Source organism: Peromyscus californicus, unplaced genomic scaffold (genome assembly GCF_007827085.1).
Source record: "Peromyscus californicus insignis strain IS unplaced genomic scaffold, ASM782708v3 Scaffold_7__1_contigs__length_154581171, whole genome shotgun sequence".
NCBI lineage: Eukaryota > Metazoa > Chordata > Mammalia > Rodentia > Cricetidae > Peromyscus > Peromyscus californicus.
The window spans coordinates 90345868-90369787 of record NW_026294595.1 but is presented as its reverse complement, the minus strand read 5'-3'; the positions used below and the strand labels follow the sequence as shown (position 1 = coordinate 90369787).

The 23920-nt window shown below is 41.7% G+C and overlaps 1 long non-coding RNA gene across 1 annotated transcript; it reads right to left on the bottom strand.

The window, feature by feature from the left end:
- Positions 1 to 17366: 17366 nt before the first annotated feature.
- On the bottom strand, positions 17367 to 23914 carry LOC128101703 (uncharacterized). Its single transcript, XR_008215168.1, has 2 exons — positions 17958 to 23914; positions 17367 to 17745 (listed from the first exon to the last, which is right to left on the bottom strand). It is a non-coding gene; the product is annotated as an uncharacterized LOC128101703 (long non-coding RNA).
- Between the last annotated feature and the right edge of the window lie 6 nt (positions 23915 to 23920).

The window sequence follows — 23920 nt, the reverse complement described above, 5'->3', positions numbered from 1 at the left end:
CACAAAACCCTTTTAAAAGCTTCAGCCAGTGATAGCTGGAGGAGACACCCAGGACTTTGTGGATTGCAGGCTTGTCAGTGATGATTGAAGCTCCTCAACAGCAGCACTGGAGCCACCTGCCTAAGCAACAAGCAGCTTCTTCTTGCAAAACCTGTTTGAGGACAAATTGAAAAGTGTTATATGAATAAAAAAATTGGAGTGGAGAACATCTCTTTCATAACTGATTTCTGGACCCAATTGCAATTTCTAAGAAAATCCAAGCAACTAAATATGCTGCACTGCCAATGTGTATATATATATATATATGAATCTCTTTTACGCCAGTAGCTAAAATAGTAAGCTAATAGGTTTCCAGTGCAGTGGCTGTGTGTGTGTGTGTGTGTGTGTGTGTGTGTGTGTGTGTGTGTGTGTGTTCAGAGGACAACCTCAGATGCCAGTCTTCATCTTACAGCTTGTTTCTCTGGCTGTTTCACCGCTGCCAAGTGAGTGGCTGGGAATTGCCCCGTTCTCCTCTCTTCTTGCCATAGGAACCCTGGGATGACAGATGTGTGACTGTGTCAGTCTGTATCTGGGCTCTGGGGGTCTGAACTCGGGTCTTTAGACTTTGGAAGCAACTGCTTCCCCCTCCGAGGCATCTGTCCATCTCTCATATTTAACCTGCATGGAAGTGATAAGTCACCTTTTGACTTCCACTGCACACTTTCATTGCGGATATTCACACATCTCAGCTGATCTGGAGTAGCCAAGGACATGTTCACATTTGACAAATCTGTCACTGTTCTTCAACTATAAATATTTTCTAGGTAAAATTGCATCATTCCAAATGTTGCTAATCTTTTCTGTAATCATTTCAAGATTTCCTTTATTTTTAATTGTGTGTGTGTGTGTGTGTGTGTGTGTGTGTGTGTGTGTGTGTGTGTGTGTACGGGTGCTGGCAGAAGCCAGAAGAGGGCATGAGATTCTTGGAGCAGGAGTTATAGGTGGTCGTGAGTCTGTTGTGGGTGCTGGGAACTGAACTCAAGTCCTTGGCAAGGGTAGCATGTACTCTGAAGTGCTGAATATCTCTCCAGCCCCTCATGTTTGTTTTATTGCAAGGAAACACTTTTGCTGTTGTGGTATTTTATTCCCATTTATACAAATGCCCTTTGTCTAAAAGTATTGGTGAAATTATTAAGGCCACTCCACGTAGTTAAAGGGAGATTTATTTAATGGCATAACTTACAAATTAAGGAATAGGTAGGTCGCGGAGTCTGGGGAAGGTGTATCACAGTCCAGCGGTGTTCTCTGGAGCTCTGCTGGGTCCACCTCCACTATCCAGGGTCCCGCCACAGAGAGAGCACCCCGCCGATCCAGATCTCGGGTCCCCAGGCGCCTCCCAGTTGCCGAAGTCTCAATGGGGGTTGTAACTTCCAGATCAAAGCTGGAATGGCTACCCACTACATAAAAGTGTTCATGATGTTTTCTTGACTTGATCATTTTTTTGTGTGATTGTTGATATCAGTATTACTCCCCCAACCTTGAAAACCAAACATCATAGATCCATCCTGTTACCTTAAGCCACCTTAAAGTCTGCTGTAATTGTGCCTGTGACTAAATGATTCATTATATGCAGCCTGATTTCTGACTTACAAATGTGAACTTTCCTTCCTGGGAGGTAGAAGACTTCTAAAGACAGGGATTCTAACATTATACTCCCTCATTCTAGGATACTGCTTACAAACTTGCTGTGTAAATCAAAGTGAGGCTCTCACCTGGAAAGGCTGAATCTTAGGGTCTGGGGAACAGGGAACCTACCTTACATTGTTATGAAAATCAACTGGGATTATTCAAATGCAAGATTTAGCATACTGACTGGCACCTGATCCACCACGTTCACCACAGAACAGCTGTCCCATAGTTTAATTTTTACCAGAAATTGTGTCCAGTCTCTAGTTAATTGTATCTTAGAATGAGCAAAATTTGTCCTGTCAAAAATCTAACCCATGCCTCTGCTGTGCTTCTATAATACAATTAAAATGTACATCTTTCCCGAGCTAGGACCTCCCTCCAAATGACGCTCTGCTTCTAACTGCTGAAGCCTTCCACAAAAACAAGGGAATGAGCTGTGAGGGAAGTTTGCTCTCTCTGTCCCTCTGTGTCTCTGTCTGTCCCTGTATCTCTCTGTGTCTCCCATCTCTCTCATTCTCTTTGTCTCTCTGTCCCTGTCTGTTCCTCTCTCTCTCTCTCTCCCTCCTCTCTCTCTCTCTCAATCTCTCTCTCATTCTCTTTCTCTCTGTCTCTCTCACTCTCTCATTTATCATCTATTTAGCTTCCTATCTCTATCTCTCATTCTTTCTCTAGTTCCATCTCTCTGTCCTCGCTGTGTGTGTCTGTCCCTGTCCCTCTCTAACTCTATCACTTGTCATCTATCTATCATCTCTCTCTCTCTTTCTCTCTCTCACTCCATCCCTCTGTGTGTGTGTGGGGGGGGTTCCTGTCTGTCTGTCTGTCCCTGTCTTTCTTTGCACCCCCACCTCCAATACCCCCTCTCTGTCTATACAATAGCATCTCCACTGCAGCATCCAGAGAAAGAGAAACACTCTTTGTCCTGTGCAATTGCAGGAAAGTGGAAGCCTTAGAACTGCTGTAGCCATCTGGCTTCCAGCCTAAGGATAAAACTGATACATGGAAGAGGTCAATGCCAAGGGAAGGGACAGGAAGGAGACAGCACCTGCCTCAGCCCTTGCCAATGAATAACTCTGTGTGTGTGTGTGTGTGTGTGTGTGTGTGTGTGTGTGTGTGTGTGTCTTATGGCTTAAGGAAATTGGGATTTTCTGTTTCTTGAAGCCAAAAAACATTTTAAGTGGCTTAGGGAGGCAAGCTGAAGAGTATCCAGTGCCTGAGTTTCCATGCACGTGTAAACATGGAGCATGTCCTTCAGCTTCTTCTGTGAGCATCTCTCCAGCCACATCTCCACAATGCACATGTCTTTCTGGAAGTAGATATGACATTCAGAGCAAAACCTTCAAGATTTCTGCAACCTCCTAACAGTTCATAGAACTCAAGTGTCCTACTTGTCTTTGCAGAGGTGGAATTTAAAGTAAAGTGTGAATTCATAGCCACCTGTTGGATGCTCTGTCAGCTGGTCTTGGACCACAGGCTGCTGGCCCTTAGCATTGATCATGTACCATAAATTTTCTTGGTCTTCTTGAAATTACAAATGCAAAGTAGAATGACACCACTCAGTTGTCAGTGAAGCGATTTTTTAGTTGTCATTGTCTCGGGGATTCCTGTTCCTATTTCCAACTGCTGAATGTAATCAGCTATATGTAATTTTAAAATATGTTAAGGTCCTCTAATTTAATCTTTCATCTATATAATAAGAGCAAACAAAGATTGCTTTAGATTTTAGAAACCTAGATAATGTGATGGATGATCAAAATAAGAAATACTCTTCTAAAGTCTGACAATGAACTTTTTGGTAGAGCTGAATCAGTTTGTGTTTTCTCTACCCTGTGAGCCCCAAGCTATTCATGATTTAATCTTATCCAGAGCTCTCAGAATTACAGAGACAGGATGCCTTTGAACAGTCAGTAAAGGGGAGACCAGGTAGTTCTCTATTGTCTAAAATACATAGAACCATAGGTCTGGAGACATTCTTTGATATTATCTAAGGGGCCAGCCACAGATAATTCCAGAGCCTTGCCTAGGGTCATACCACAAGAAGTAAGTCATCTGACCCCCAGGCCACCACAATTTTCCTTTCAGCACCCACTTCTGAGGTATAATAGCTCTTGGAGTTTGCATGAATGAATACATTACAAAATTTAATGATTGGGGTAAATTGTTGATGCTTCGTTTATCTCTATGAGAAATTACCCATGACATATAGCTCAGCTTTATGGTTTGGCCTGTTCATGTTTTTGTTTTTGTTTTTAACTCTTTTAAAGTATAGAAAGTGAAGCCACTGGCCATTCTTTTCTTTTCTTTTATATGTCAACCCCAGTTCCCCCTCCCTCCCCTTCTCCTGCCCCCCATCCTACCCCTCATCTACTCCTCAGAGGGGGAAGGCCTCCTTTGGGTAGTCAACAAAATCTGGCATACCAAGTTGAGACAGGCTGGCCATTCTTATAAACAGAATCCTACTAGCCACAAAATATTAGGGTGAAAAATAGAGTGTATATGTACACACAACATACATTTAAAATATGGTATTAGTAGACTAATATGCTTCAGTATGAAAGGATTTAAAAATAAATAAGAAATGAAGAAATTCATATAAAAATGACTTGTGTGTTAGAACATGACTAAAAAAGAAAAATAGATGTGAGTTGAGTTGTTAGTTAATGATTCTTAAGAAAACTGAAAAAGTGATTAAGAATATTTCTTTGGCCAGGCAGTGGTGGCACTCCCCTTTAATCTCAACATTCATGAGGCAGGCAGATTTCTGTGAGTTCAAGGACGGTCTGGTCTACAAAGCGAGTTCCAGAATAGCCAGAGCTGTTACACAGAGAAACCAGATCTTGAAAGAAGGGGAAAAAAATTTTCTTTAAAAGTATCTCAGTATTATTTTGGAAATGAACACTGTCATATTTTTAAGAAACCAATCACTTTAATCAGATACACTTTTGTCTGAGAACAAACTGGAAAGAAATCTTCCTTACGTATAATTCTTTGTGTGAGGATAACAAAATCCTTTTACCAAAATTAGGCAAAGATGATTTTTTTTTAAATGTTAAAGGAAAAACTAGCTCTTCTCTTCCAGCAGCAGAAATTCAAACCTCAGAAGCCAGATAATATCAACCAAATGTAGTTATGCAATGCAGCATCCTGCTCATTCATAGATGCAGCCCAAGTACATAGGTGCAGTCTAATATTGAACAGATCGGAAGTGCAATATCACGTGGTGAGAGCAGAAAATAGCTTACTACATAAAGGAAAACAAACCGACAACACTTAACATTCATTTAAAACATTGAGGTCTTAGTAAATTCGGCACCAAGTGGGGGTGAATTCCCTCAGTCTGATTAAGATACTTATCAGTTAGCTACTGTAAATAGTATTTGTAATGGAGAAAAGGAAGGAATGAGATAATGATGTGTTCTGTGTAGGAGTGTCTCTCTTCAGCCATGTCCTGGAGATCTGATCCTAGATAAGGCAATAAGAAAAAGAGGGGGTGGGGGGTCTGGGCAAAGGGGTGAAGAAATAAAAGACATAAGAAAAGAAGGAAGGAAAGAAAGGAAGGAAGGAAAGAAGAAAGAAAGAAAGAAAGAAAGAAAGAAAGAGAGAAAGAAAGAAAGTTGTCATTTCCTGTAGACAATAATTATCTGCACAAATTGGAAACCCAAGGAGAAAACTTTACAGAAAAACTGATATCAGAAAGATAACTGAAAGATCACTGAGGAAACAATGGAGTCAGCATGTTGAAGAAGATTCTTACCACACTTTTATACATAAAAAGAAATTCCCTGTTGGTAATGGGTTAAGTCATATGAAAAGAAAAAGCACTTAGGAATTAAATAATTTCACAGAAAAGCTACCTTTATAACATCAGAAGACAAAACAAATCTTTTACATAAGATGGAACAGCATAAGCCATAAGGGAATATATAGATATATTAATCTGTAGTAAAACTTAAAGGTTAAATTCATCAAAGCACTTTAAAAAAAAAAAAAAAAAAGAACCACAAAATGGAAGAAGATTTTTTTTTTCAAGACAGGGTTTTTCTGTGAAACAGTCTTGGCTGTTCTGGAACTCACTCTGTAGACCAGGGTGGTCTCGAACTCACAGAGATCCTCCTGCCTCTGCCTCCCGAGTGTTGGGATTAAAGGTGTGTGCTACCACTGCCCAGCTTGAAAGAAGTTATTTTTGACATGGAATTTATAAAACTGATAATAAAAAGAAGCTTCAGTGGGAAAATGGGAGAAATGCACAGACAAACCTCTTGCAGAAGAGCAAAGATGAACGTATTTATGGCTTAGAAAATGAGTGTTAAAAACCACAGTGAGGTCCTCTCTCTCCCTGGGAAAACAGAAAAAGGAGGGGACACAGATGGAGCTAAAGGAAAAGAAGAAACAAGTATTAAAGAGGAAGATGTGAGCAGATATGATTATTATATTAGGTGATTATGTTATGTGTGATTTTATATATATAAAATGACATATGTATTACCAGTAAGAAGACAATTAGTGCAATAATCTGGAAACCATTTACTTTACCTTGGAAAGGGCACACTTGAATATCTAGAATCAAAGAGTGTAAAGCTAGGTTTATACCCTAAGTTTATGAAAGTCTCTGCACATGAACTTTAGGAGACATGTACCAGAATGCTTACAGCAGAACTCTTCAAAATAGTATCAATAACAAAATGGCAACAGCCCAAATAGGGAAAACTAGATAAATTGTGTTACTTTTACACAATGAAATGCCCAGAAGAAACCAAAAATAATTAATTACATCTACATACAAACACAAATTTAATCTTAAAAATGCAATCTTGAATGAAAAACAAAATCTAGAAAGATGAATCTGAATGAGATGTGCTTTAAAAATAAAAGCAAAAGAAAGCACTATGTTATTTAGGAACATGCTGCAATGCAAGTACACTCTTCTTCAGTATTCATAGAGAATTAATTGTCTTCAGGATTGCTTGTAGCTGTTAAAATACATGGGTGCTCAAGTCTTCTGCAAACCATGCTACATGGCCAGCAAGATGGCTCAGTGGTTAGTGGTGCTTGCTGTCAAGGCTGAAGACCTGAGTTTGGTTTCCCAGGCCCCACATGGTAGAAAGAGAGAGCAGTTTTTCTCTGACTCCCAAAAATTTTTCTCTAACTTCAACCCACTCGATGTACATACTCACATGAAAATAAATAAATGCATATCTACATATATATGTAATTTTAAAAAATTTTAAAACATGCTTCAGTGCCTTTTATAAAACCTTTACACATTCTTCTGTGCATTTTCCTTTTTTTTTTTTTTTTGGTATTGTTACAAAGCTCAGGTTGATTTCAAACTTGTTTTGTACCCTAGGCAGGCTTCCACCTTGGGATCCACCAGCTTCAGCATCTCAAATGCCTCCCACATGGTTTAAATCAGCTTTAGATTGCTTATAAAGCCTAACACAATGTAAATGCTTTGTAGATACTTGTTATGTTCTGTTATTTGGGGAATAATAACAAGGGATAAAGACTATACATATTCAGAATTGATCTGATGTTCTCAGAAAATTTTCCTTTTGGGGCGCTGGAGAGGTGGCTCAACAGTTAAGACCCTTGCTGCTCTTGCAAAAGACAAAAGTTCAGTTCCTGCCTGGCAGTGGTGGTACTTGCCTTTGATTCTAGCACTTGGGAGGCGGAGGCAGGCAGATTTCTGTGAGTTTGAAGCCCACCTGGTCTACAGAGTGAGTTCCAGGACAGCCAGGACTGTTTCACAGAGAAACCCTGTCTCAAAAAACCAAGAAAAAAAAAAGTTCTGTTCCCAGTACCCGTATCAGGTTGTCAGGTGGCTCACAATTAAGTGTAACTCGAAGTCCATGGGATCCAGCACTCTTTTGTGGTCTTCATTGACACCTGCACACACTGCACAAACCCTCACACAAACCCACACATATACACATAAATGACAGTAAAACTCTAAAATATATTTTCCATCACAGATAGGTTGAATCTATGTGTGACTGTCTGTGTGTACACAATTAAATATATGAGTAGCGTGTAACATATACTATATATAATTTAGATCATTCATATGGGATGTAACATGCAATTCAATGTTATGCACACTGACAAACCACTGACTAGGGCAGGCAGTATTTACTCCAGGAGGAGAAGCAGAGGACGACAAACAAAAACGCATGTGGCTGTGACTTAACACTCGCTCTTTACATTGGGTAGCTGGTTCACACTCCTTTGACGTCTACACACTTTTGTCTGTGACAAATACTTCATTAAAAACAGAAGCAGAAGACTATTTAGTGGGCATGTAAAAGCAACACTGGGGTCTACGGACCGGGAGTAACAACAACTATGGAGCAGAGAATATTGAGAAAACTCACACCAGAAAACCTTGGTCTAGAAGAGGCAGGAAGTGGAAGGGTGAGAACAAGAGAGATGAGAAGAGTCAGAGGGTTCTGGGTAGCTTGTAGAGAAAGGGGGTAGAGAAGAAAGGAATGAGAAAAGACAGGAAAAGAAAGAGAAAAGGGGAGAGAAGAGAGGCAAACTCCCCCTAAAGCCTCGAGTCTCACTAAACAACCGGCAGCTTCCAGAGGATGGCTGAAGTTCGGGGCAGCCAATGTGACTTGCCCAGGCTCAGAAACACTTCCTACAAACGCCAAAGAAACAAAAAAATGACTGACGTTTAAAGAAAAGACTCTCTCAGGGGTCATCTCAAAACATTCAAAACATGAGAAAGACTTGGGGATGCTGACTTAAAATTGTATGTAGCCTTCAGGCTATCTTTTTTTTTTTAATTCAAGGAAATTAATTCTGATTTTCAAGAAAAAAACAAACAGACTTCATTCCCAAAGATGGTCATTGCAAGAGTTTAGACAAATAAATGTATATGAAATATATATCTGTATAAACCATACTTACATATTTATTATCTGTGTTAGCTTTCCATTACTGTAACAAACTACCTGAGAAACTTAATTTATAAGAGGAACGGCACACTTTTAGCTTACAGTTTTGACAGTTTTGTTCCCAAATTGGACAGCTCTATCGCTTTTCACCTATGGCAAAGCAATAGTATGTCAGGGCATAAGTACATGGCAGGAGAAAACCACTCTGTAAGATGGAGAAAAAAGAGTGGAGGACCGGTTTGGAGCCACATTATCTCTCTCAAGAGCTCCCCAGGAGCATGCAAACCCCCCACCAGGCTCAACTCTTTAAGAGTTTCACTATTTCCCGCTAGGATCATCCCAAGGATCAGCACATAGAATCTTGAAGAATGCTCAAGTTTCAGCCCAAGCTTGTAGACACTTCTCTATTTGACAAATGCTACACTAAAAACAAAAGGAAAAACATTATTGACTAGCATTTAAAACAGTAACATCACAGCGGCTGGAGAGATGGCTCAGCAGTTGAGAGCACCTGTTGCTCTTGGAGAGGACCTGGGTTCAGTTCCCAGCACCCACTTGGCAGCTCATAACCTCTTGTAACTCCAGTTCCAAGGGATCTAATGCCCTCTTCTGACTTCCATGGGTACCAGACATGCATGTGGTGTGCAGACATGTGTGCAAACAAAACATTCACACACATAAAATAAAATAAATAAATCTTTTTTAAAAAGTAACTCAAAAAAATTAACAATGTCATGACAAAGAGGCTAAGATGATGGAGATGATGGTGAGATGGAAAGGGGTTGGTGATATGGCTCAGTAGGTCCAGGCACTTGTCCCTGAGCTTGAGGAACCGAGTTTAATCCCCAGGATCCACCTGACGTAAAATGAAACTGACTTGAGCAGGTTGTACTCTGAGAGCCACACAGGTGCTGTGGCGTGTCCTCCACCACCCAACACACACAGAAATGAATGCACCTTTAGCTTTTTAATACAAGAGAAAACATAAACATGCCCAAGATATGCTTCTTGATGCTTTATTGAGTACAAGATAAGCAAGTCAACATATATCTCATAAATTGTCAGAAACTAATGGAAAACAAAAAGACACAATAAAAGTCACAGTGATGAAAGAACAGTAAGTTGTAATAGAAGGTCATGACATACATGATAGATTAGGAGAAAGAAAAAAGTCCCATCTCCACACATTTGAGACATTAAAAGATACTTTAAGTTCCAGGTTTTAGAGATAATTGTGGGTAGCTAAAATAAGAAAACACACATGCATAATACATACAGACATACATGCATACTTAATTAATGTGACTGTAGGTGGCTTTTGAGAGGTGAGGTGGGAGAAAAATAGAGAAGCAAGCTGAGACAATTAAGGCCAGTGGACCAAAGCAGCAGAAATGAGCACCAGCCAAAGTTATACTACTTTGAGATCTGGGGTGGAAAGAAAGACACTCAAGTCTAGTAGCATCTTCAAGGTCAAGTAAAGCACCCTTAGGTATCAATCACAATTGAGATAGAAATGGCCAATTTTGTGATGAGTATGTAGAAATAACTGAATTAGGTTACATTGTATTTATTAGCATGTCCAGTTGTGTAAGAATACATCCTAGTTCAGAAATAAACAGTCCTATTTTATAATTCTTCTCCAAACACAGGTCCCAACTCATTTTTAAAGCCATGCCTTTACATCTCTGTGGAGCCTAGCCCAACTTATGCTATAAACAAACCTAATTGGTATAGTACGTTAATGTAATCTTTTTGTAAGGTGACATTTTCCACAGAGTCTGTGTATAATATCACCTTTTAAATTTAGCCTATTATACACTCTAGTCACCAAGGGAAACATTATTTAAATTTTTCTTAGTTCCACATATACCCCAGCCAACCTGCTATAGTAGAGTAAAAATCCACTATTACATGTTTTATTGTATTACTAAGACTTAGCTTAGTAAAATGTTAAATATTAATAGGTTGATATCATTGGCAGTTGGGAAGGACTTAGAAGACTAAGCTGTAGTTGGGTGGAGAGGTACTGGAAAGTCTCCTCCACTCTCAGTTCCCCGACCCTACGCAGCCTCTTCAATGTTCTCAAAGCAGCCTCACTGTATTTCTACCTTGTTACTTTCCAAAGTCTGTTTATACACCTCCCTCTATTTCCCTTTAGAAGCCTATTGAATCCAGAAACGTATTTAATCATTCCTCATATGTCAACACCTATAAGTGTTCTTGAAGAACACTGAAACTCAGGATTTCTTTGAATGATTGAATTCAAATAGGAATGAATGAGTAAAGGATTCCCATCACCTTATTAGTGGAGTCAAATTGCCCAGTGTCCGTGGGCGAGGATTTGGTACTCTGTTCCTGGAGGAGTTCACAGCACATCAGCATGTTCTAAAGAATTATGAAGTTCCGATGTAATCCAGGCTGCTAATCCCCAAATCAGCCTTTATTTGAGAATTAATGCTGCCGTATCTTATACATCTGGAAAGCATTATTATGCCCCCTGGTAAAACTTCCAATTTGTGCTCATAAATTTGTTTTTAACCTGTCAAGCATGCATCTCACGCCCTGTTACATACCTGTTCTATCTATTGTGAAATCACTGGGTTCTAAATTGCCAAGACGTACTTTATTTCAGCAATAATTTAGTAGAGACAAAGGTAGTGGTAGTTGGAAGGAGCATGTTACCTCCTGTGCCTCTGACCCTAGCTCATCTCACCCTTTCCCTGCACCTGTGGAAAAAGGACCCTCCTCCCCATATTTTACTCAACAAGATATTACAAAAGGAGCAGTGAGCTTGGGTCCACAGTCCAGGGATTTGGTCCTGGGTTGTTACTGCTTTGAGTTAAATGCACCTAGAATGCATTAATTACCTGCTCTGGGGCTTAATTTCCTCACATATAAAATAAGGAAGTTGTACCAAGTAACGACTGTAAAAATATCATAATATCTTCTTCATTTAACTTTTGCTAAATGCAAAGGACTGTGGGATATGCTTTACATGCATTTGCTCCTTTAATTTAATCATGTGAGCCAGTCAGAGACCAGCAGTAAACAGATGGCACACACCGAACTGGGTAAGTTGAGAACTTAATAAAGAAAAGAACTATAGTTAAAAGGTGTCATCAAGGTATTAAGTAAGCCACAAGGGGAAGTATGGTACCCCAAAGACAGCCCCAAAGACAGAACAACATGGTTACCTGAACTCAGAGTTGTGAGAGGAGAGTTGATATGCAACCAGCCCACTGGGACCCTAGGAATCAACACCAAAACTGAACTTGACCCATTCTAGACAGGAAAGCACGTCTACTGCATAGTTCTGAACCTATCCATGTCAACACCAAGGCTCATAAAACAAGAATGAAAAGTAGAGTGGGTACTGAGGAGCCAACAGAAGATGCCCATCCATGTCAGATACTGTCACAATGTCTTGCTTAAGGTTATTGATGTCCAAAGCATTAGAAAAGTGACATAAAACAGATATAAAAACACAAACAGGATCATGCCAATCTGAGTAGTTTATGTACAACAAAGGAAGCAATCTTCAGAATTAAGAGAACACATCTGCAGGTTATTTATCCAGCGAAGGATTAGTATACATACAAGGGGCCTTAAAAATGTAACAGGAGGGCCGGGCGGTGATGGCGCACGCCTTTAATCCCAGCACTCGGGAGGCAGAGGCAGGCGGATCTCTGTGAGTTCGAGGCCAGCCTGGGCTACCAAGTGAGTTCCAGGAAAGGCGCAAAGCTACACAGAGAAACCCTTTCTTGAAAAAAAAAATGTAACAGGAAAGAACAACAACAGGGGCTGGAGAGATGGCTCAGTGGTTAACATTGACTGCTCTTTTAGAGGACTCAGGTTCAATTCCTAGCACCCACATTCTGACCACACCCATCTGTAACTCTAGTTCTAGGGAACTTGGACTACCTCTTCTGGCATCTGTGGACACCAGGCATGCAAGTAGGACACAGATAGACCTGAAGGCAAAACACTCACACACATAGAGTAAAATATTTTTTTTAAATAAATAAATTAAGCCAGGTGCAATAGCACATGCCCTTAGTCCCAGTGCTTGGAAGTCAGAGGCAGGCAGATCTCTGTGAGTTAGAGGCCAGTCTGCTCTATCCAGATAGTGAGTTCCAGGACAGCTAGGGCTATGTAGAGAGACCACATCTAAAACAAACAAACAAACAAATTAAAGATGAGCCAAAGATATGAATAGACATTTCTCAAAATATGGCATATACATGGCCAAAAATATGATAAATGCTAAGTAATAACTATCTTCAATGAAAAGCACCTTAAAACTACAATGAGATATAATATTCCAGTTAGAATGGCTGTCATCAAAAAGACAAAACAATAACAAATGTTCATGGTGGACAAAGCTGCTCCCAGAAAACATGAGTTATTAAATAAAAATCTCAGTGTTAGGCACAGGATACCTCCCTATGAGTTATTGGTAGGGGAGATCCCAGAAATCTCCAAAACAAAATAGAATACCACCCATCATACCTAGACAATATTGCTGAAAGCCGCTCATTTTTTGGTTGCAGGGCATAACAAAATTAGTCTTAACCTGACTAAAAAACTTCTTTGTTTTGGCTGGCTTTCAAAGTACTGAAAGATGCTGTGCATGCCACTTAGTGAGTGAAAATACTAATGGTCTATAAACCAACCAAGGTGAACGTGGATGGATGGATGGATGGATGGATAGATGGAGAAAGTATGAGGCACAGTGAATTGCTGTGTGTGTGTGCATGTGTGTGTGTGTGTGTGAACATTATTTCACCATAAGAAAAAAAAGGCAGTTTTGTCATTTGTAACAACATATATAGAACCGAAGGTCATTATGTTAAGTGAAATCAGCCAGACACAGACCCATAAATACTACATGATGTGGAAACAAAAAGCTGGTCTCATTAAAGAATGTACTAGAATAGACAATCTCTATAGAGTGGAAAGAGCATAGGGAGAGGTGATAGAAAGAAATTAAAGGAAACCAAAGTATAGTTAGATAGGTGGAATTCATTCTGGTTGTCTAATAGCACAGTAGGGTAACCATGGGTTGCAACAATCTGTGATACATTTCAAAATGGCTAGAAGAATATGGAAGCAATAGCATGCAGAAATTATTAATATTTGATGACATGGAAATGCTTATTGTCCTGTTTGATCATCACACATTGTAGATACATATTAAATCATGATACTGAATCCCAGTGTTATGTCTCAATTTAAAGAAAAGAGCTTGGGTGCCTTAAGAGTATATAGTCAGCTGGGGACAGACCCAGGACCTGCCTCCAGGTCACATTCTGAGTCTCCTCTGTCCTTGGAGTTCATTTCTGTTCTTCTGGGGAAAAAAAAAAAACCCCTCAGAAGTGATGAGACTCTTTCACTCTTGGAGATATTTGAATGAGATGTCTTTCCACATAGGGTCGCGGGGTCTCCCTCTTGTACCTTTGAACCGCTAGTGGGTTGTGTGAACATTCTTCCCATTCCAGGACTGTGGCTTGTCTTTTGACACATACTTTCATACTTTGGTTTACAATCCCAAATGAAATGCTTGTAGGGACAAAGAGGGGAACTACATTTTTACTATTAACAAAACAAACTTTCTTCAAAAAGTGCTCTCCAAATTAAGCACTCTTAATTTGGAGAAGGACTCTCCATAGTCTAGTTTATAGTGCCCTTTATTTAAGGGTTTGCTTTCTGCCATTTCAGTTACTCAAGATCAACCACAGTCCCAAGATGTTAAATTGGAAAGTCAGGAACTGAGCAATTCGTAAGTTTTAAGAATTTTTTGCTACAGCATATTTTATAATTGTTCTTTTGTTATGGTTGTTACTCTCTTGCGGTATTTAATTTACAGATTAATCTTTATCATTTTGGTAAGTGTGTACAGGAAAAAGCATACCAAACAGAGTTCACTGCTGTCCGTAGCTTTGGACATCCACTAGGCATCTTGAAATGTGTCCTATGGCTAAGGGAATTGCTGCATGGCTTTGCCCTCTATTGGGTTGGAGATGGGTTTGGGGTTGGCATACTGGATTAGAATGTAGCTCAAGACTGTGCTAAATGTGTTCAAGGAGACTTGGGAAGAAATGGGAAGAATGCAAGATGTTTAAATGCAATGAAACCAGAAATGACTATCAAGCATATTCTTCAATACCCCCATGAAAGCTGTTAAGATAAGAAAAGGAAATTCTCAGAATGAGTAATCAGAGGTTGTTAATTACTCTTCATGTGAGAATTAAATTTGCTGAAGAGGAAAGTCTTGGTAACTATCTGAGGTCAAGGGGCCCATCCCCTATCTGTCTGCTCCTTTGACAAATAGAGATAAAAGTCCCACTGAGTTCTCTTAGTCATGGGAAACTTCCAGTACAAGCACTTCCTGACCCACAGACAGGTTGTAGTTCAGTGAAATCTGGAAATACCAGGCAAATCTAAAAACTAAAGTGTTAAGGAAGTGCAGTTAGGGCTTTACCAACCCTTGTGCCTCCCTGAATCCAGAATCCAGCTCATTAAGACCTGCAAACGTGTTTCCTGGCAGGGATCATGACAAGCAGTAAGACTGAGGATTAAGCACTCTGCCCAGATCAGTTCCTGAGCTTGGCTTGTGGTGGCTACCTCTTGAGTAGCTACAACCCAGCATCATGGGTCTGAGCCAAGAGTGGCCATGCCTGCCTCAAAGGAATAAGGTTAGGATGACTGAGTCACATTGACCTTTCATTCTGCCTTCTGTTTGTTCTTGGGTTAGCTGGGGGATAAAGAGTGGAAGAGTTACACTTTCATTTGATTACCTAAAAGACTTTCAAATTTTTGCAAAATATCTGCCCACAAGTAATGAGATACTCTGAGCTAGCAGGGTAATTTATGTTCCTTTTCAAAGAGTGTCTCCATAGGCAGAGCAGGCCAAACAGAAGTCTAAGGAGTTAAGTTTCTGTTTTAACTAGCTGGTCAGTACAGAACTGAGAAATGGGCTCCTCAAAGGAAATGGCCACAAACCCTGCCCACAGGACATCTTTTTCATAGAACAGTGAATTTCCTGTGATTGAATCCTAGCTAGGCAAGGCTCTGTACATCATGTGATAATGGTCAGCAGCCTCTGCAGATCTTGGAAGCCCATGAAAATGGGTTTGGGGTGAAATAAGGTGAATTCCCAGGTTTCTGTGGAGAACTCATGTCAAGAAATCTCTACTTCAGAAAGGTCCTGCATGTATGAAAGTCAACTGCTGCAGGAGAGCCTGGAAGAGGGGGGTGATTACCTTGAACCCACAAAGTTGAAGAGCTGCAAACTTACACCAAATTAGCTTTCATTTAGTCATTTGCGTCCTGTTTCCGCAGACTTGAGGAAGGCTTCAATAACTTAAATAGGACCAAAGTAGTAATGTATAACACATACCCTTTAAGGGTAGCCCGGTGTAGTGGGGCTACACTGCCTCTGTGTGTGTGTGTGTGTGTGTGTGTGTGTGTGTGTGTGTGTGTGTGTGTGTGTGTGTGTGAGAGAGAGAGAGAGAGAGAGAGAGAGAGAGAGAGAGAGAGAGAGAGAGAGAGAGAGAGATTCCTAGAGCCTTGGGCTTTTGTTGTTGCTTTGTTTACACGTAGTTAACCCGGAGGAACTGAGAGATCCACAGTGAAGATGGAAGAGATAATTTTAATTTCGAAAAATAAAAGTAACACACACTCTCTCCACAGGGTCGGGCAATCCTGCTCGCAGACTTAGAAAAGAAAGCATTTGAAGGAGGGGCGAGGAGGGGGCAGCAGCAGCAGGGAGCGTTGTCGGTAACCGAAGGGGCTCTGGTGAATTTCAGGTTCGGATTAGTGACAACTCAGAAGTCTCGCCGGCGGGTGGGGGAGGGAAGTTTGCCAAGGTCTCTGAACTCGAAGGAGAGAGAGCTTCTCAAGGCGCCGGGCGGAGCTGGGCGTACCAGAAGCCCCTGTCCTGGCCGATCCAGCAGCTCGGTCTCACCCCCACCCCTAGCCTGACTTTGTCAGCGATCATAAAATGGGAATTGATCATTCGAGCCACCATTGATTAGGGAAGAATGCTTACTGCAGCAGCAGGGGAAAGGTTAAGAGGAAATTGACCTTCTCCGTAGGTGACATAAAGTCATTAGGTAAATGAGATATTCACACTGGAGTTTTAAAAGGTCATGCTCAATTTTTATTTGCAGCCTGAAAAGTCAAACTGGAGCTCCGGCTTAGGGCAGGGACTTCCACTCCAGGGGACCTGGGCACCGACCGGAATGAAGTCCTGCTGCGCCGGCCAGAGGCGAAAGTGGGATGTAGATTGCAGTCTGGAAAAATTAGGCTGGACTCGGATCCTTGCGGCCCCAGCTGTGGACCAGCGCCTGACCCGAGCGCATCCCTGAGTGTGAGTGCGCGTCCTTCCAGTTCTGCGAAGCGCGCCCCGCAGCCCGGGATTCCCATGGCCCGAGCACGTAAAGGGATGTCGGGCCGAAACCTACTCCTCAGCATCAGCAACACTTCCCTTTCCCGCACCCACTATGTCTCGCACACAGTGAAAGTGTTTTCTTCTTGTTGTTGTTTTAAAGAAGAGAGTGAGAGGGATATTTATGCACATATTTATCCCTCTAATTACAGGAATTAATCCTCTTATGACTAAAAGGTAACGTGGAAGGACGTCCTTTTGATGTGGAAAAGCACCATTTGTGACTCACATTCAGACTGATTAAGGAATAATTGTTGTTAAACGCTTTGCAAGAGGAAAGTGTTTAATTGAGGGGCATTCGTAATTTTACGGCTTAGTGCAAAATTAAACGTAATTAAAAACTCAGAAATTCCAACTGATTTTCCAATTATTTTTATTGTCTGAGCTAATTGTTACACAAGGGTATCTCTTCTCCCCAAAGGCATCGGGATAGAGACGGGGAGGAGGGGGGGGATAAGGCAATCATACCTTGTCCAAATATTCTCCAACTGGCGACTCCAGCGTCCAGAAAGACCTTTCCTGGGTTGCATCTTACCTCCCCAACCCCTGCCCTGGATCCCAGGAGGCACCCCGCCCGCCCTCCCCTCTGCAATTACGCACTGCAGCCTCTCTCCGCCTCGCTCCAGTTCCGCCAACACCTTGGGATGTGAGAAAGGGGTGGCAGTTCTCTTCTGCAGATCATTACAGCAAACCTGGAAGTATCTGGAGAAGGCCGATGAATTTCTTCAAGCAACACTTGTCATACACAGCCGAGAGATTAAAAAAAAAAAAAAGCGAGTAAACATGGCTCTCTGGGGGCGATCTCTCCACGCCCTTGCCTGGGGAGCGGGAGGGGTGGGGTGTAACACACCAACACTGACTCCAAGATGTTTATACACGCGCGCACTACAACCTACAAATGCAAGCAGCAAACTTTCTTTTGCCTTGCACTTTGCTTATTTACTTACTTATTATTCGAGGCAAGGATGAGTATAGGGACGCTCAGATTTTTTAAACCATCTTTGTATGTGTAGCTTCTTTGAATGTCCAAACAGACCTATTTAAATACATTAAAAAGAAAATGAAAGTGCTTTAGGTTTACTAAAACAACATCACATCCTTACCTACCAGACTTCGCTGGAATCCTGGGGGTGGGGGTAGGGAGGATGAAAAGCACACGATTAGAGAGAATGTGAATTTATAAATTTCAATTAGTCTAGACTAATTGTACAGAGCAATGAAATGTTTGCGTTTCAATATGAGAGTTTAATTTCTCTGGGATTTTTAGGATAGAGATAATCGAATTCACCCTATCTGCTTTTTCTAATGCCCCACCCCATAAAATAAATGAGTGCCTCTGATCTGACGTGCTACGTGAAAATGGGTAGAATTAAAACTGTCAGTTCTGCTCACAACCTGTGTCTTTCGATGGAGTTCAAAAGCTTTTAAAGGTAAAACGTGCAGATCACTTATGTGTGTTATTTCCTCTCCTACCATCGCCAGCTTTTAAGTAAAAAAAAGGAAAGAAAAAACGGTATTTTTACTCCTACATTCATTTTCCTGGGAAGACTTCAATCTTTCCGGTAATTTAAGGGTTTACCTGAGGGTGGCCAAGAAGGTCGGGTGGAATCTGTATCACACGGCTGTCCTACCCAAGTGCTGTATTTTGTAGCTAGAATGCGGTGTGTGCATTGCTCCAATACTGTCTTGGAGAAAAGGTTATGTTAGGCATAGTTGGGCAAAAAGGAGGGAGTGCCTCTTCCAAAGTTAGAAATGGTGAAAAAGACATATAATCTGCCCTGGAAATTTGAGCAACAGAAGCAGTGCCCACCTCAGCTTAGGCAAAGATTGCAGAATCCTTTGAAGGAACTGACAGAGATTTTCCAGAGATGGGGTGGGAGTGAGGGGAATCCTAGGGTGGGCATTTTATGCAAATGATCAAATTTGAAATGTAGTACAAATCCGGTATAGTAAAACTGACAGTTCTGACAGTATTGACAACATAAATATATGTTTGAACACCGCACTTTCAGACACTTAACCGATGAAGCAATAAGAAAAAAATTCGACTACAATATTTCAGATAATCGACATTGATGTTTTGATACATCATTTTTATCCTCTGAATCGATCTATCACACTCAGGCTGGTCAATTTTAAGTAAAAATGGGCAGCAATTATTTGCACGTTGACTAATGATGACCTAATAACAATCTTCAATTAATTACACCCAAACTGTGCCTCCTTCCCTCAGCAGTGGGAGCGGGAGAAAATCTTCACCCTCCCTGCTCTTTTCCATTCCATTTTGCCATTTTTTTTTTTTATAGAGAGGGGTCAAGATTTGAGACTCTTTGGTTCAGAATACTTACAATGGCAAAGTTTCTAACACCTGTACTAGCCACCTTCTAGGTACGTCAGGGGATGTGGCCTCCTTCTACTTCAAAGCAAGAACTGGCTCTTAGGAAACACATTCATAACTCACCCCCCCGCCCCCCCCCCCCCGCCCGTGTCCCAGCGTTTGGAGGAGTAAGTGGAAGACGCTTGCTTAAAGCAAAGATTGGAGGTTTCTCTCAGGCCGAGTGTCAGGGGAAGGGAGGGAGGAAAGGATGAGAGGGAGGATGAGGGACACAGAAAGAAGGGAGGGAGCAAGAGGGAGAGGGGAGAGGAAAAGAAACGGAGAATGTGGATGAACGTAGTAGCAGCCCTGTGATCCGGCACCTGGCAGGTTTGAGCGTCTACCTTGGTCTCTGTCTCCCCTAACCCTGCTCACACCGCAGTGTTTACAGGCTACCGAAAGATGCACGCGACTCAGGTTTAAGCACCACTGGCTTCCTCGCACGGTGTGTGTTGGCTCGCTCTGCTCTGTGGGTTTTCCTGGGGGGCTTTCCTACTCCCACTTTGACACTTCTCTCTAGACTGTGCAGGTGTTTGGTGGGGATTCTGGCAATAAAACTGGTTAACTGGGGAGGAGGAAATGGGCAGGCCCCTTAGATGGATGCAGACTGCAGACTGAGGCAGTCCCTTGGAAAGATAGATACTGGGGTGAAGAGGGCACGTGTTCCACCGAAGTCCCACTCCTCAGGCAAAGGCTTGGTCCCCTGCCGTGCTGTCACGTCCCTGAGAAGCCTCCTTCCACTGGCACCGGGCGCCCCAGGCTTCAGACTTCAAACTTAGCCCCGCAGTGCTAACCCGGCTGTGCGAGCGAGCGGGGAATCCCAGTGTCTTGTTTCTTTCCAGCAAACTTCCCAATTGTAGGCTTAAGTCACTTCAAAACACGGCCCGCGAAGACTGTGGGACTTGTCAAGGCGTTTAACAACGCTAAGGTGCTCATTAATGGGAGAAGATGGGCGTGAGCCACGCTGGATCGGGACTGGAAAGCCTGCAAGATCAGAGTGGCCGGACTGCCATGGAGTTGCAAGGGCTAAGGAGCTGGCCGGTGCGGGGTCCGCTGTCTGCACTGGATACTGTAATAGAGACTAGAAAAAGGACAGAAGAGGCAAAGAAGGAACTGTAAATAGGGTACAGAGAGCAGTATAGACAAGAGAAAGAGGAAAGGAGAAGGGCGCGGGAAGGAGAAACTGACAGCGCCGTAGTGCTCGTAGTGCTCGGCGCGTTTGGAGCCCCGCCAGATAGCGCTAGAGGGCTATTTATTGAAACTCGCTCTTCCCGCGACACAGGGAAACAGCTAAAATTGGAAGAAATTAGACAGGGAAACAGCAAAATGCAGCAATTCTACCCCATCCTATTTTTAAAAACTGTAGGTTGCTTTAATAGTATTATTTTCAGGGAGAAAAGTCTATAATAGAACACCAAGGCGTAAAAGCGCAAAAAATAAATAAAAATAAACACAAAACAAAAGCAAAAATCAATAAGGTGGTGGTGGGGACAGGGGACAGGGAACAGGGACTCCTTCCCTCTGAGGACACCGACTAGAAAGAACATGAACCAAGGTAACAGGTAAGGAAGTGAGCAGAATTCTTTCTACTCTAAACTTTTCGGTTATACTGCTGAGAAGGTCAAAAACAGTTCACAAGGAAGAACGGAGGTTTAAGAAGAGGTGGTGTAACAGTAATAAGGAGCTTCAAAGGGTGGAGCGGTGGGGCCAACACGTTATTAGAAATACCAAATAAAATATAATATAAAAAATTCCCACCGTCAGTCGGCAGGACTAAGGCAGAAGACAACCCCTTTGCCTTTGTCCCCCTAACAGGCTCAGGGCTGTTTCTGCAGGGCCACAGAATCCATGGAGGACAGTCTGCAAACACCCTGGGAAGCCTGGAGAAAGGAAGACTTCAAAAACTCACCCTCCTTTAGAACCCGAAGGAAGGAAAGAAGTGTGGATGGAATAGAAAGCCTGGGAACAGAGGTGTTGTACGGAAGAGAAAGAGCCAATGGATGGTGTGTTTTGAGGATTTTTTTTTTTTTTTTTTTTTTTGGCTTGCTAGGTTCAGTAATCCAAGGAAATAAATATCCTTTAAAATGATACTTTACTTTTAAATATCAACTTTGTTTTGTCAAAAAAATCCTAGCATTTCTCATGTTTAGCCTCCTATTTTAACCCTGAACTCTCCTTTGACCCAATGAAATCCCTCTTAAGTCAAAGGAGTAAGTTATCTTTCTTCAAATTGAGGAACAGAGCCTCCCCAAATCAAACATAATCTCAGTTTTTTTCTTACATAAAAGTCCCCTTGATACAAAATATTCCAAATCAAAACATTAACTAAAGTTGCAAACAAGATTAAGGCTGGATTTACTTGCTCTTGTAGTAAAGCATCAATTGTTCTAACTGTTGTAAAGAAGACAAAAGGGATTTAAATCTGGTGATTTTAATACACAGATTAACACTTCAGGACCTCACAGTTCTGAGGAATTTGGAATTATCTGTGCAGAGGATCTGGAAATTGGTGAGGGGAGGGGACATATAAAAAGAACAGCCACATATACCACCTCAAGAAGCCTGAACAAGTTCAGCTAAAATAAAGTTCCAGTTTATAAATGCTACTTCAAATGAACTCCCCTCCCAAAAGCCAATGCCATTGGACTACAGAACTAGGGGCTTACATTATTCTTTGAAATCCTTAATGTTACCTATAGTAACATTCCACAAGGGATCAAAAGAAGAAAAGGAGAAATAGAAAGAAGTGCTTTTCAGAAGTCTAGGGGATGCTTCAATAAGAAAGGGGTGATTAAAAACAGACTCTTAAATTTGAGAGGCCCAATTCTCCTTCTTCAGCCCCCTTTGGTACTCCCCCCTTTCACCTCCTTTTTAATTCAGTGTTCCCACCCCCCACTCCAGAGCTAAGTAGCTGATTTGGGATTGTGAAGAAATAGGTTTTACCAACCATATTTGTTCTGGGGCACTTGTAAAATGCGATTTGTAGAGAGTCTTTAGCCTTCTGATTGTCTTTGAATTGTTTTTACTGAAACAGATCTTTTGCAGTTAATGAGTCCCCACACAGCTGGACAGCTCCTCACGGACACTGAGAACTCTAACCCCAAAATGACCCCAATTTGACACCGCAAGATGAAATTTTACCGCCTGTTAAAACCATTTCCAGCCTGGCAGGAGGAGCTGACTGTTGACTGAGGTGTGCGCAGCGCCTGTGACCCCCATCTCTTGTTTGTCTCTGGGGCTACCCCACCTATTTCCCTTTACCTCAAATGTGGGAGAGTAAATTAATCCACAACCAGGGTGTGGAGTGCGGAGCTCTGAAAACAAGGTGTCCACACAGACGGAAAAGAGAAAGTGTGGCCGCCTCGCTTCTGTGGGATGGCTTCCACCAAACAGGGAAATCAAGGATGGAAAACAGAGGCTATCCTTAACTGGAAGAACCTCTGCAGCTGTATTAATAAAACACCCACAAGCTGTTGATAATCACAATCCTTTGAAGTCATCACAGCAATCAGGAGAGATACCCTGAATCAACTCCAGCTTGATCTCCTGTGCAAGGCACCACAGCGGTGGATTTTAAAACTCACACGCAAACTAACAGTTTCACCAATAGCATGCATCTGAGTAACAAATCCTTTTTTAGTTACTAGGAAACAGTGTCTCCTTTTAGATAAAGTGTATTTCAAAGCCATACAGATGTTCTTCAGTAGTGTGCTATTTTCAACCATCCCACACTTCTTAACTAAAAATCTCCCACGTTAAAAATTGTGTCTTTTTTGAAAATATCTTAAAATACCCTTCCTTTCTGCCCCCTACATTTAACCAGACTGTCCTCCTGTCTGCCTTAATGCACTTGACAAAATGCATAAGAAGTTACACAGTGAAAGAGGAAGAAAGGGTCCAAGTTAAAACCGCTTCTGCACTGGCCACCGGATAAAGCAGAGTCTCCACTTTTCTCTTTTTACCAAAACCCAAATTATCACCAGCTAATCAAGCCATTATTTCCTTAACGACTGCTTTAAAATATAGAAATAATCAATTTGTCTGGAGACAAAGCAAAGGCTTAGGGAGAAACCTTATTACTGATATTTTTTAATGCTACTGAAGTTTTCCTAAATAAAGGCTACCGGGATGTTAAATCGCTTTATAATACCAATGGGGTAGGGGGTAGTAGCGGTGTTAAAAAAAAAAAAAAAAGCGCTAAGCATGCTTAGACTAAAATGCAGAGGTTTCCCTCGAAGTTGTTCTTGACAAAAGAAGCGTTTATCTCGGATACTGGAGTCTCTTTGAAAAAGAAACTTTCTAACTGGTGTTTATTTAACCAGGACTTTAAAAATAGCAACAATCCTACTGGCGATCATAAATAGCCAATGTTGAAATTAAGAACAATTAGAAGAGTCAAAACTGAGTGTAAACTCTGCCAGCCGCGCTGGACCGACAACTTGGACCCAGTACCATCCACAACTCCGCGGGGCAGAAAACAGTCTTCAGCCAGGCCAGATATTCTCCCACATTCTCTGTCTCTGTCCCTCCTCTTCG